The sequence below is a fragment of the Ursus arctos genome, unplaced genomic scaffold (genome assembly GCF_023065955.2).
Source record: "Ursus arctos isolate Adak ecotype North America unplaced genomic scaffold, UrsArc2.0 scaffold_26, whole genome shotgun sequence".
Lineage (NCBI taxonomy): Eukaryota > Metazoa > Chordata > Mammalia > Carnivora > Ursidae > Ursus > Ursus arctos.
Window position 1 is genome coordinate 30,756,692 of NW_026622941.1, and position 13,497 is coordinate 30,770,188.

The 13,497-nt window shown below is 38.7% G+C and overlaps 1 long non-coding RNA gene across 13 annotated transcripts in view; it reads right to left on the reverse strand.

Moving 5' to 3' along the window:
* Window positions 1-516: 516 nt before the first annotated feature.
* Window positions 517-13,497, reverse strand: part of LOC130544860 (uncharacterized) — a 103,474-nt gene continuing 90,493 nt past the window's right edge. For 9 of the 13 annotated variants that reach the window (XR_008961528.1, XR_008961526.1, XR_008961527.1 and 6 more), the window contains 4 exons: window positions 12,479-12,550; window positions 9,160-12,274; window positions 8,714-8,835; window positions 517-4,771 (listed from right to left, as the gene is read on the reverse strand). This is a non-coding gene — a long non-coding RNA (uncharacterized LOC130544860). Of the gene's footprint in view, window positions 4,772-5,082; window positions 8,836-9,159; window positions 12,275-12,478; window positions 12,551-13,497 lie in introns of those variants that run through there. The other 4 variants (XR_008961534.1, XR_008961536.1, XR_008961533.1 and 1 more) reach the window with 4 other exon arrangements.

Genomic DNA, 13,497 nt, shown 5'->3' on the forward strand with positions numbered 1-13,497 from the left:
TCTCCTTTATTCCAGTAATATATAATTCTATTTTTTATGTTATTTAAAAGTAACCTGTTGGGGAGCCTGGCTGGCTCAGTTGGTAAAACATTGGTCTTTGGCTCAGGCCATGATCCCAGGGACCTGGGAATGATCAATTGAGTCCAGGTTGGGCTCCCTTCTCAGTGGGGAGTCTGCTTCCCCCTCTGCCTCTGCCCCCCAACTACTCTTGCTTGCTCTCTCTCTCTAGTGCTCTCTCTCTCTCTCAAATAAAATCTTTATTTTTTTAAAAAAATATTTTATTTATTTATTTATTTATTTAATTTATTTATTTGACAGAGAGAGAGATAGCCAGCGAGAGAGGGAACACAAGCAGGGGGAGTGGGAGAGGCTCCTGCCTCCCAGCGGAGGAGCCTGATGTGGGGCTCGATCCCAGGACTCTGGAATCACGCCCTGAGCCGAAGGCAGACGCTTAACGACTGAGCCACCCAGGCTCCCCTCAAATAAATAAAATCTTTAAAAAAAATAAAAGTAACCTTTTTTTTTACTTGTTTAAGAGTATTTAATTAGCCATGCGTTTAAAATACATATTCAGAATATTGCCTATTAAGACTACTATACATTTATTCATTTCTTTTCAGGTAAATCAAGACTTAAGAACTTTTCAGTAGTGGTAAGAAAGATTCTGGCTAAACGACCGTTATGCCCATCTTTAGCTCTGTTACTCTCTATAGGTTCACCAAATTTCATTAAGTCCCCTGAACTCAATACTCTAGAAAAATGGCTCTATCCCAAAGCATAAAAATAGAATATATTTGTATGTAACCAAAATAATCAGTCTATCTTGATCCTCATATCTTAAAACCAGTATTTCTGAGTTAATAAAGCAAACGGACTAACTCTATGAGAGTCATATAAATTTTGCCCGTCTTTATGACAAATTGCCAAAGTACTACAAAAAGCCTGAATTGAAATGAAAACCTGTTTCAGACAGACAAGGATGCAGTGAATGGAAATGGTGTTCTATACCTGAATCCATAAATCTAATTGTGACCCATAAATCTAAGACAGGCAAAGAAAGTCTCCCAATAGGCACCCACAGAAAAAGATAGACAAGGTAAAACACAGCAAAAGAGAAGCATGAATCAAGTGGTCACTGAGAGGCTGCTTCAAGATCCGGGATTAACTCCAGGAGAGAGGTTTGTCTATGGAGCTTGCAATGTATTACGCTTAGCGTAATGGCATACACAAATCCTGATTTATGCTTCTAATGGTGGGGGCTTCACCCATTCATATTTAACTAGGCTTAAAGGTGGCTCTATTAAGATCAAGGTAAGATACATACACCCCACCATAGAGTGTATTAACAATTACTTCCTAGGTTATAAAATTGCCCCAAAATTGTTTACTCTAGCATTTACCTGAAATCAAGATTTTAGTTTTGCCTGCCTTCCATAAATTTTTATGCCTCTAATAAGGCCATTCTGCTCTGCTTTTGTTCTGTTCCAACAGGTGATCAAAAATACTTGTAAAATCAATGAGAACATTGAATGAAATAATAAATCAGTAAATAAAAGCTTAAAAGAGGAAGTTTATTAGTCCTTGAAAAAATTAAAAACCAATATAATAAAATGTAACTTCTGCTTTAAACAGATTTTTTTCCTATTTTCAAGGTATTCTAATAATTTATGGATATTAAAACAACACATTTCAAAAATAATATAAAAAATACAAAGAACCTAAAAATAACATTAACCAAATAAGTCTAAAACTTCATAAAGACATTATAAAATTTTATGGCAAATAATTTTAAAGACAAGGTGTTAAAAATATCATACTCATCCTATTAGAAAGCCTGTACATATTATAAAGATATCAATTATTTCCAAACTGCTATATATTTAATGCTCAGCAATAGTGAAAATACTCTTGAAGAAAGCCAAGGTGGGAAAGACTATTTCCCATATTATTCCAAGGCTCATTATAGATCAATAGAAATTAAGACCATGTAAAATTCGTGAAGAGGAGAAAGTAAACTAATGGAACAGAAAAAGCAGTCTAGCAACAATGTATAGTAAATTCAAATATCTATCATAAGAAGAAGTAAGTTTTGCAGATCAGTGGGGGAAAGAATTGGCTTTAGGACAATTTCTTCTCCATATAGAAAAAAAAAATGAAGTTACACTGTTACCTTATACTGTTCAAAATCAACTCCATGTAGATTAATGAAGAAAATGTGAAAGGGCAAAACTATATAAATTCTTAAAACAGTATATGTTTATGATTTCATGTTCAAAAGTATTTCTTTCGTTACAAATTGATAAAGAAATTTTTGATAAATTTGACAATAGTTTAGTTAAGAACTTGTGTTCAACAAAATACTAAAAAGAGAGTGAAAAGATAGGCCAGAAATTCGTAGTTACATTTTTAACACATATAACTGAAAAATCGGTACGATAGAGTTAATGGCCCAAGAGAAAAATGGGGAAAAGACATTGAACAGATCAATACAACCCAAAAAGTCAATGAAAAGGAAAAACGGTTAAACTCATTTATAATCAGAGATACACAAATAAAATATATAATGAACTGACAATTCACACTCACCAGACTGATGAAAATTAAGATGACTAAGGAACTGGTTGTATTTTCTCGTGAAGCTCTGGCCAATTCAGTAAAATGCCACCGTGTAATTGCTTTCCTTCCTTCCCAGCCTCGTTTGTTTCTCTTTACCCTTCTTGCCTTGGGATTGCTTTCCCCTCATCATCCCCCAAGCAACACCCTCAGGCGTTTTGTAAGTTTTGTCTTGGGTTCTTTTTTGTAGGGAATCTAGGCTAGAACATCCTTTGAAGGTAATGGCATAAGACGGAGTTCCCTTTCCTTTGCAGTTTGCTAGTGACACAATTTTGGGTTTTATCATCTTTGCCCCATTTTATGAATTTACCAGGGAAGGGAAATTCTGGGTGTGGCTTCATTTTGCCCACATCACCTGGAAGTTTCTGACTGTACTTGACCTTATGTATACATGTCGTCATCTTCACCAGACTGTGAACTCCTTAGGACAGCCGTGTTTAGGTTTACATGCCCCGGCCCTTGGGCAGACAGAGCAGACGGTGGGCATCTGGCATCCGGTCCTGTGCATAACAGAAAGTAAAAGATCTTCTATCAAGAGAAGAAAGGACTCTCACAGCGAGCCCAACTGGGAGATTATCTTCCATTTCTACAAATAACTGAACAGGACAGAATAGGTTTTAAAGTACAGAAAGTTTAGGTTGAATATAAAGGAAAAAATCAGGCCGAATTATGAGTTTCTTCCCGAATATTTTTAAAAACAGAAAAGACTTCACAATTATATTAAAAATCTTGAGCATTGGCATAGCTAAGCAAGGGAAATACTTGGTACCGCTAACATTCCCTACCTGCTGTAAGTCTCCCCCTTAGCACACACACAGAACGGGGAAGTCTCACCTACGGATGGCAGAAATTTGAGCTCTTGGAAAGGAAAGATCAGAACAGGAAGGGATTCTTCCCTCCAAATTAACTCAGTGCTGAAACAAATAAAATAGAGTGAAAGTTGTGTTTTCGTAGAGAGGAAATGAAATTAACCTTTGTTTTCTAAAAGGTATTCACAGGAAGTTTTAGCCCATCCTCTTCCATTTTTCCATTTTTTGAAACAGCTTTATTGAGGTGCAGTTGATATACCCAACTACACACATATTTAATGCATGCAATTTGGTGACTTTGGACATATGCATATACCCATGAAATCATCACCACAATCACACATAGCCATCACCGCCAAAAGTTCCCCATGTCCTTCTAAATTTTTGTGGTGAGAACACTGAACATGAGATTGATCCTCTTGAGAAAATTTTAAGTTCATAATGCAATACTGTTAACTTAAGCAACATGTTGCACAACAGATCTCTAGAACTTATTCATCTTGTATAATTGAAACCTCATCCATTTCTTTCAGTGGTGAAAGAGATGTCAGTAATCAATAGGACCTTGCACCTTGTAGTGACCCCCCCCAATATATCTTTGTGTCCTATCATACCAACTGACAAAACAATATCATCTCTGAAGTATATTTGGATCACATAGCTGAAGTTAGATCAACAAAAAAAATTTGCTGCATAAAGTCTAAAATTTGAAAAGAGAATAATTCAGAATGGTTATTAAAAGATACACTCTCTAAAGATAAACTCTTCAAAGTGCTTGTAAAAATGAGAGTTTTTCTTTAATGTAGCCACTTTTATCATTTTATTTCAGTTTGGAAACAATTTTCCTTCAATCGAAAAATTATTTTCCCCCAGGCCTTGGGCTGTATGGAATATTAACTTGACAACAGTTACTGTAAAGGGAAGTATGAAAAGGATTTGTCTTTTTTGTCCTGCTTTATAATCTTCTGCATTACTTGAGAAAAGTGACAATAAATTTGAGAGGTTTTCCAACTGACAAGAGATTACAGAAGCGGGCAAGACCGACGGGTGTGTGTACCTGTCTGCCTGCTTGCCCTGAATTCTGTCAAACGCCAAAGATGAAACCTCAGTTTCTAGAGCCAGCTTCAAACCTAAACTCTTCCTGCTACGTGACAGTGCTGCACACATTGGACCTCCAGGTAGAAATGTTCTGATGTGTGCATTTTTACTAAGAGGAAGCATAGCGTGGTAGTGAAGTAAGCCCAGAGCTGGAAACAAATAGACCTGGGCTCAAATAATGGCACTGCTACTTACTTAACCCCATGACCTTGAGTGAGGTCCTTCACTATGCTGAGTCTCAGTTTCTTCATCTGGAAGATGGGAATAATACATTTTTTATAAGCTTTATGAGAGAAAGCCTTCTCCTTATTTCATTGTCCAAAAGTCGTTACTACACCTTTGAACACTGTGACACCATGGAGAGGTTTAACAGATTTTTTAATTAGCAGTAATTCCCATTTCATTGGTACGTTGTGAGAATTAAATGAAATAATTAATATAAATAATAAGTCTTTTAATACTTTCTTAATTAGCATTTTAATTATTGTATTAATGATAAATATTACTAATTTTTATAAGAAATATTTACAATAATAAATATAAAATTACTACTAATTGTTATTGTTTCATATAAAATTAGAATATTTCCTATTTTACATGTTTCCCTTGTACAGTTTGGACACTTTAAGTCTAGTCTCAACTTCCTACTAGGACTATACGTCTATTTGTTTAACTGACAATTATAGAGTCTAATGTCAGGCATTTGTTGCAACTTGGGGTAAAGCTGCTGTGTACGTCTAGCTGAAGAACTAATGAGATCAGCCCAAAAGACCGAGATTGGTAATAGCAAGTAAAGTGCAGCACAGAGGAACCACTAATCAAGTTATCATGTTTTATGTTAGCAATATTTTTCTCCCTATTGTTTCAAGATGGTGCCATTTATTTCACCAGATGTTTGTAAAAGCTTTCTGAAAAGCAGTAGTTCATAGGAGACAAATTTACTTCCAAGTTTTGCCTCCAGAAATGAAAGGAAATTATGTGAAGGGTAAGAAAAAAGGCATCTGCATATTAGGATAGGAGGTATTAATTTTTAAAATGGTAGGCAGGGACAGAGCCTTGGTATTCTACTTCCGGTCCTCCCTCTAACAGTACCCTAGAGAAGAGAAAGGTGTTGGAAGGTTCATGGGTGTGTGGAGCACCTCAGGAGGCTATCTGGATCTGCAGGATCCAATGTGCTCAAGTTCTGCAAAGATCTCCCGGGTACACGCAGAGCAACGACAGAAGAACCGGACTTCAGGCAGACAACTGGGCTTGCATCTTAGCAGCCAAAGACTAAAAGGTCTTCCTCAAAAAGTTTTTCTCTGCCTAAGACCACTAGGATCTTTTCATAACACTGAAAGTAGAGAGGAAAGTAGTCCAGTAATGACTGAGAACAATCTTTTCCTATCTGGGCAGACTAAGATGGAGGCTGAGAAACATCTGATTTGTTTTAAAGGCAATAAAGTAGTGTCATCTTTCCTGTACATCCGTGATTTAAATTAGGGTGGAATCTTATGAAACCCAGAGAATTTGACATGTAAGAAAGTTATCAGGCTTGGTAGGAGAAGACTGAGGAGGGGTTTTGTAAAAACGATCAAGCCCAAGAAATGTGATAATATGATTGAGAAAAGATTTGTGTACAATTGAGTACAAGATAGGGAGAAAGTCGACTGAATCTAGTATTAGCAAAAGGCTGGACAGTAAAAAAGCTTGGGCTCATCAGCAATTGCACTACTGGGTATTTACCCCAAAGATACAGACGTAGTGAAGAGAAGGGCCATATGCACCCTAATGTTCACAGCAGCATTGTCCACAATAGCTAAACTGTGGAAGGAGCTGAGACGCCCCTCAACAGATGAATGGATAAAGATGTGGTTCATATGTACAATGGAATATTACTCAGCCATCAGAAAGGATGAACACCTACCATTTGCATTGACATGAATGGAACTGGAGGGGATTATGCTAAGTGAAATGTCAAGCAGAGAAAGACAATTATCATATGGTCTCACTCATTTGTGGAACATAAGGAATAGCAGGGAGATTGGTAGGAGAAGGAAGGGAAAAATGAAGGGGGGGGTAAACAGAAGGGGGAATGAACCACGAGAGACTATGGATTCTGGGAAACAAACTGAGGGTTTCAGAGGGGAGGGGGGTGAGGAGATGGGCTAGCCTAATGATGGGCATTAAGAAGGGCATGTATTGCATGGAGCACTGGGTATTACATGCAAACAATGAATCATGGAACACTACATCAAAAACGAATGATGTACTGTATGGTGACTAATGTAACATAATAAAAAATTTAAAAAAAAATAAAAGTTTGGGCTCATGAAGTGGTAGACAGAATAATGGTTCCCCCAAATTGTCCTTATCCTTCTCTTCCAGGATACTTTGGAATATGTTATCTTACATTTCAAAAGGAACTTTGCAGATGTAATTAAGGTTAAGGAGCTTGAGATGGGAATATTAGCCTGGATTATCTAGATGGATCCAATCTAATGGCATGACTTCTTAAAAGGGGGGAACTTTTCCCAGCTGTGTTCAGAAAGATTCGAAAATGGAAGGAGGGTCAGAGAAAAATGCAACATTGCTGGCCTTGAAGATGGAGGAAAGGGACTGTGAGCCAAAGACTATGAATAAGCAAGTACCTAGAAGCTGGAAGGTAGAGACTCTCTGTTAGAGCTTCTAGAAAGGAACAGATCTCTACCAACACCTTGATTTTAACCTAGTGAGCCCCATATCAGATTTGTAACCTACAGAGCTACAAGTTAATAAATTCTCATTGCTTTTTGGCCACTAAATTTGTGGTGGTTCTTTGGCAGCAATAGAAAACTAATCCATGTGGCTAGAGCTCTATGTATTCCTACTAATGCGATGGTATCAAGCATAGGGCAATTGAGAGGTAACTTATGGCTGTCATCTCTCTGAATTGGGGGGCACTCATCTCAAATAAAAATAAATATCTTCACATTTAGTACAACTTCTTTCAAAATCGTTAGCTAAACATACAAAGGTGTACTATTTCTTCCGGTACATAATCCTATTGCCTTATATTTTACTATTTTTTAGTATATGTCCAGTCCCTCCTACTGCTGTACTTTTTTTGAAGTTGAGATTCAGCTACTCTTCAAAATAACTCCCCACTCCCTGACTCTATTGCCGTGTTAAACCCCTGGAATACATGAACTAGTGTATGGTTTCGATTATACGTGGACCTCATACTCTTTGTAATCTTAACCATGTTATTAGCATCCTACTAAAACACATAGTCCTAAAATATGAAGGTCTTTCTTATCATACATTCTTAATAGTTCTCCAAAGTAGTATGGGTATAAAAACCTACAGCATGGGGGAGAGATTGTTAAAAGACAGGTGTGAAAAAGATGTGTTACACATTGAAAGTCACACAGCCCTGAGGCACAGTTGCAGCACCTGGTCAAACACTTGTCTTTCAACAGACCCCCCCCCCCCGGACTTTGGCAGTGGAAGGGGTGGACAGGAACGTGTGGCTACAGGGAATACGCCTCCAACAGTGGTGCTGCTGGACAGCCTGAGGCATGGAGAGGTTCCTAAAACTGGAACAAGAAGGACAGCTTTCCGAAATCCTCATCTGCATCCAGGAGGCATCGCAAAGGCTGAACTCCAAACAAGTCTGCTCAGCTCTTCCCACAGCCGCTTTAATGGGGTTCCTTTGTAGGGATCCACTCTCTGAGTTGCCCTCCCCTTATTTTTTCTAGCTTCTTGGATTTTTCCTGTAGTGTCATTAATTTTAACTTTTATCACTTTCTAAAATGGATTTTGTTCAACATGGCAACAAGGACGGAAGGAGTCTAAGGCATACGGAAATCTAATTCTAATCCAGGTTCTGCTGTCTTGAAATGTTTGCCTCTCTTTGGGATCTTCAAAATTGAGATGTGAGTATCATTTTAAAGCGGTCTTTATGGTGTATTGCGTATACCTAAGATCATAAATACTGAAAGGCTTTGGTCTCCCTGGAAAGAAGATGCGAGGGAGAGAATCACGTCCATTTAAAGCATTTCTGTGTCTACCACAAACTGTTCCCCCTACCTCTTACTATTTTGAAGGGAACATGTTCCTAGAGCAATGTAGAGCCTCTTGCCATTTAATTTCCAAGTCTGCACACTTGAGAATAAGTCTAATGAAACTTTTAATGACTTTTTGATGGTATAAAACACCCTGGATCACCTTACCTCGGCCATCGGTTATGGCTGAAATGTAACGATATCCTCAGCTCAGCTCACGTGAAAGCCGTCTGCAGCACATGCAAAACAATAACGGGAATCTGGACATCGTGCAATAATGTTCTTTTCCCCTGCAGATGAAGGCAGCAGCCTGATCATATTCTTTCACTCCTAAGAGAACATTTTAAGCACTAACTATATTATACTAGAGCCAGTCTTCTCAGCCACAAAGAAAAAAATGAACAAATGTAGATAATTACCCACTGAAATACAGTGGGTAATTATAGGACTCCTGTACTTTAACCAGAATATAACTCCTAATTATCTCAAAAGCGTAACTTTATACAATCAGAAACAGCTACCAATCAAAGAGATGGCAAAAAAAAAAAAAAAAAAAAAAAAAGGTAAAACCTTAGATGGTTGAATTGGAAAAGAGATAAAAAGAAATTTATTACTGGTTAAAAATAGCACCGGGAACAAGAATATTCATCTGATCCCGCGTCGGGTCTTTAGTCTTTGGGCTCCGTGTCTTGGTAACAGCAGCCCTGACTGTAAGCAGATTTCTTCAGTACTTTGTACAGCCATATACTTTAGAAAGAATGCAGCCGAGAGCTTAACTGGCCTCGTTGCTTTCTTGCAGGTCCCACATTGGTATGAACAGTTTCTTTCTTCTCAGATTCACACTCTTTCCTTTTCTGAAGTTCCACATAGTGATAAACTTGTTCTCGAAAAGGATATAAACCAGAAATAAGATAGGTAAGCATTCAGCACCTGTCGTGAAAGAATGATCCCTGTCAGGGTAAAAATGGGGACTCTTTAAGAGAATTCTGGCTTCACACCCTGGGGCGATGAAGATGATGGAAAATTGATAACAATAGTCGTCACCTCTATCGATTGCTTATTTGTGGTATTTGGCAAAGCATTCGGAGTTAAGTTGAAACCCTCCCGAGTTGTTTGTAACAGATACAAGAGTAGCCCTTTCCGGCATAACTTCTGTAGGTCACTCACCTGCTTAACATATCATTTTTGAATCCTTAACATAAAATATTTGTATTCATGTCCCTACTTTACAGTTAAAGGAAGGTTCCCAGGCCTAGAAAGGGATTGAGGCAGGATTTGGAGCCAGTGTGACATTATGGCCCAGGCTCATTCTCTGCGCCATCGCCTGGCCTCCAGCAAGCTGCCTTCCTGGGCAAGCACTCCCACACCACTGGGCACAATGGGACACAGGCACCTTGTTGTGTGTCATTCCACTGACTCACTAATCTTTTCCTTCTCCCTCTTCTTCCTCATCCTTTGCTTCAAGAACGGGAACAGCAAAGGAATTCTCAGTACCGCCTGGGAATCATAAATTCACTTTGCCACTGTCTCTCTTCCAAGTTCCTATTCCCCACTTTGATCCCATTTCCCCTGTCACCTCTATTGATGAATAAATCATTAAAAGGAAGTTTTTCTTATGGGCTGATCTTAGCCTACCACCACCTAACCCATAAATCTATGTGTCTCTTTTCATAGGTTCTTCTTCTTCCTCAGCAAGACGTCCCTGCTCTTGTAAAGCTCATCCTTTCACAAGTAATGCTATCTTAGCCTTTCTTCTCAAAGACTTCAATCCTTAAATTACCGCCTTTTGCGTTAGCCATCTTGTCCAGTCTTACTGGCTCATTTCCTAACAGCAAACAAACACACTCTAGTATCTCTCATTTCTTAAAAAACACAGACAATAAAACAGTATCCTCGTATTTCACATTCTTCTCAGCTACAGCCCCATTTCTCGACTCCTTCCAGTTTCTCTACTCCTTCAGCCAAACCTGCCAAAGATCTGTTAACACTCTGTCTCTGCTTCTTCATTTCCCTTTCGCTCTTTCACTGAGTTTAGTGTGATGCCCATTCCCACTACTCCACTGAAATGAATGCTCTTGGTACTGTCAATCTTCACGTTGCTGAACTCTGGACACACTCATCTTATCTGACTTAGGGCAACATCTGGTAGAATTGACCATGTCACCCTAGGACACAAGCTGGGACACAAGACAACACTCCTTCCTGCCTTTCTTCATCCTTATCCAATTGTTTCCATTTGGTTTTCTTAGCTGAATCCTTTCTTCTAGCCAAAGCTAAATGTTGTGATGTGAATCCAGTCAGGGTTTAGGGTTGGAGGGCCCATTCATCAAGTTCATTTTTTTATACTCTTTCATTCTCAATACATTGTCTCATCCATCCCTGTGGGTTTAAGCATCATTTGTATGCATATAATTCCCAGGGGTTTGTTAAATCTCAAACCCAGGTTGCTTCTTTCCATTTTACACATCTTGCTGCCTACTTGATATTTGCATCTAGATATTTCACAAAATAATGCGAAGGGAGTAACTTCTGTACTCCAGTTCTTCTGCCTAGCAAGTAACATGTGGAAGGAGGCCATCTCGAGGATTCAAGGAAGGTGACTGAGACTCTAGGGTTTATAGGTCTTGAAAAGTGGGTTTTATTTCAGTTTTGCTTTTTTTCCTTCTTTCCAATTTCACTGGGAACTGAGTCACTGCACATGCAAATGGCTTTAATTTCAAAGGAAATGTAAATGAAGTGCTATGATCGCTCAAACTAGAAGTCTGCAGTCAAGGATAAGCCAAGCTTATGTTAGTTTGCCTGCAAAACTCGATTTCTCAATTAGATCTTCACAACTTTTTCATCTCATAGCATTTTCAATTGTATATGATTAGTTACAGAAATAGCCAAAACTGTGGAAATGATAAGTTGAACAAACCTTGTAGCCAAAGAAAAGAACTCAGTCAACCAGCTGCAACGGCACGCCAACAAATCTAGCTCCCGGCCTCCTTATCGGGATAGCCAGGAAAGAGAATATGTGCATCCTCCCTAGACAAGTGAGATCACTACTCACAGACATTCCAGAACCTCACCACCAAAGTATAGCAGGGACACGTCAACGTTCTGAGTTTTCTGACTTATTCCTAGATTGTTGAGTTATGAAAAGAAACATATACTCTCTTAAGACAAACTTCTGGCATTAAAGAGACTTTTCCCAATGGGATGTAAAAATGTTCCAAAATCATTTGCTCTTTCAGTGTACTTGTCATGCACATAGGGCAGGTAGTTTATTCTCTTCACATCCTCGCTGCTGGACTGTTTCAAAATTGGCTGGTTCATTCATACCTTTACATAAAAATGGGAACCCTATGAGTAATAATGGGCATAGTTTTCTTACTTTCCATTGGGGGAACAAAACACATAAAGATCATTCATTCATTCAAAATTTTGAGTACCACGATGTGTGAGATGGTAAACTAGGAACTCTGTGAGGCATAGCAACAACCAAGATGGTGTCCCTGGTCTCAAAGAGTGTATACTGGTAAATTAGCGACAGCATCACAGGTGTATAAATGCCATTGAACAAAAATACATACCACCTATTTCTGTTTTGCGAGTGGCAATTCCAGTCTTCCAGTGGTTGTGGACGTAATCATTCTTTTTTTTCTTACACAAACTATGTTTATAGCATATGATAGCATCAGTAAATAAATAACTTATCTCGTAGTATTTTCAATCTGGTTGAAGCAACTTAAAAAAAAAAAAACAGAGAAGGAATGAACATTAGAAATCTTGGATTTAAGTTTTTAAATCTCTTAATTTTTTCCCCTCATAGCTCACATCTAATCTGTCAACCAGTCCTGTCAACTTTATCTTCAAAATATATGCATAACGTGACCATGTCTTATTCACTGTGTTGCCACGATCCCAGACCACAACATTATTGCCTCTTACCTGGATTGTCACAATAGCTTCTTAACTGTTCTCTCTCTTCCATATCAGCCCAGAGGTAGATTTATCTGGAACCTAAAGAAATTTGAGTTTCATGGTTTCTTTTTGCATGACTCTTCAGACTTTTACACCTAAAATTCTATTTGTAATGTTTTATAACTTTTAAAAGAGAGCTGCCCAAATTTTTTAAAGCTTCACAAAACCTGGACTCATCTCTGCTTTCACAGTGCTTTTTGCCTTCTTATCGTCTATTCTCAGTGTAGTGACTAGAGTGATCCTTTTAAAACCACTGCTTAGAACCTACTAATCATCCCCCATCTCATTCATCTTCAAAGCCAACGACCTTACAATTAGTCCATGATGCCATTTGTGACACTGCCTCAGTCTCCCTCTGGCCTTTCCCCTGTGATTGTCTCCATGATTACTCTGTTTTAGACACATTGCCCTCCTTGTTATTCATGGGAAATGCCAGGCATGTTCTGCTTCAGGGCTTTTATATTTACTCTTCCCTTAGGCATCCTCAGGGCTCAGTCTCTCGCCTCTATTATCAATTATCACCTTCCCTGAGCACCTGATTGAACTCCAAACTCTAAGTCCCCAAATTTCCTATTCCAGTGTATTGGTCTGAGTGTTTGTGTCCCCCCCAAAATATAGGTGTTGAAATCCAAACCCCTATAGGTGACAGTACTGAGAGGGGGGCCTTTGGTGGGGGATTAGGTCATAAGGTTGGGAGCCATCCTGAATGGGATTAGAGCCCTTATACAAAAAGGCCAGAGAGCTAGCTAACTCTCTTTTTTCCATGTGAGGATACAACTAGAAGTCTGCAACCTGGAAGACAGTCTTCACCCAACCATGCTGGCCCCTGACCTCAAACTTTCAGCCTCCAAAACTGTAAGAAATAATTTGTTGTTGCTTAAGCCACCCAGTGTATGATATTTTGTCCCTGCAGCCTGTGAAGACTAATACAGTAGTTGGAACCAAGAAGTGGGGTGCTGCTGAAACAAATATCTAAAAATGTGGAA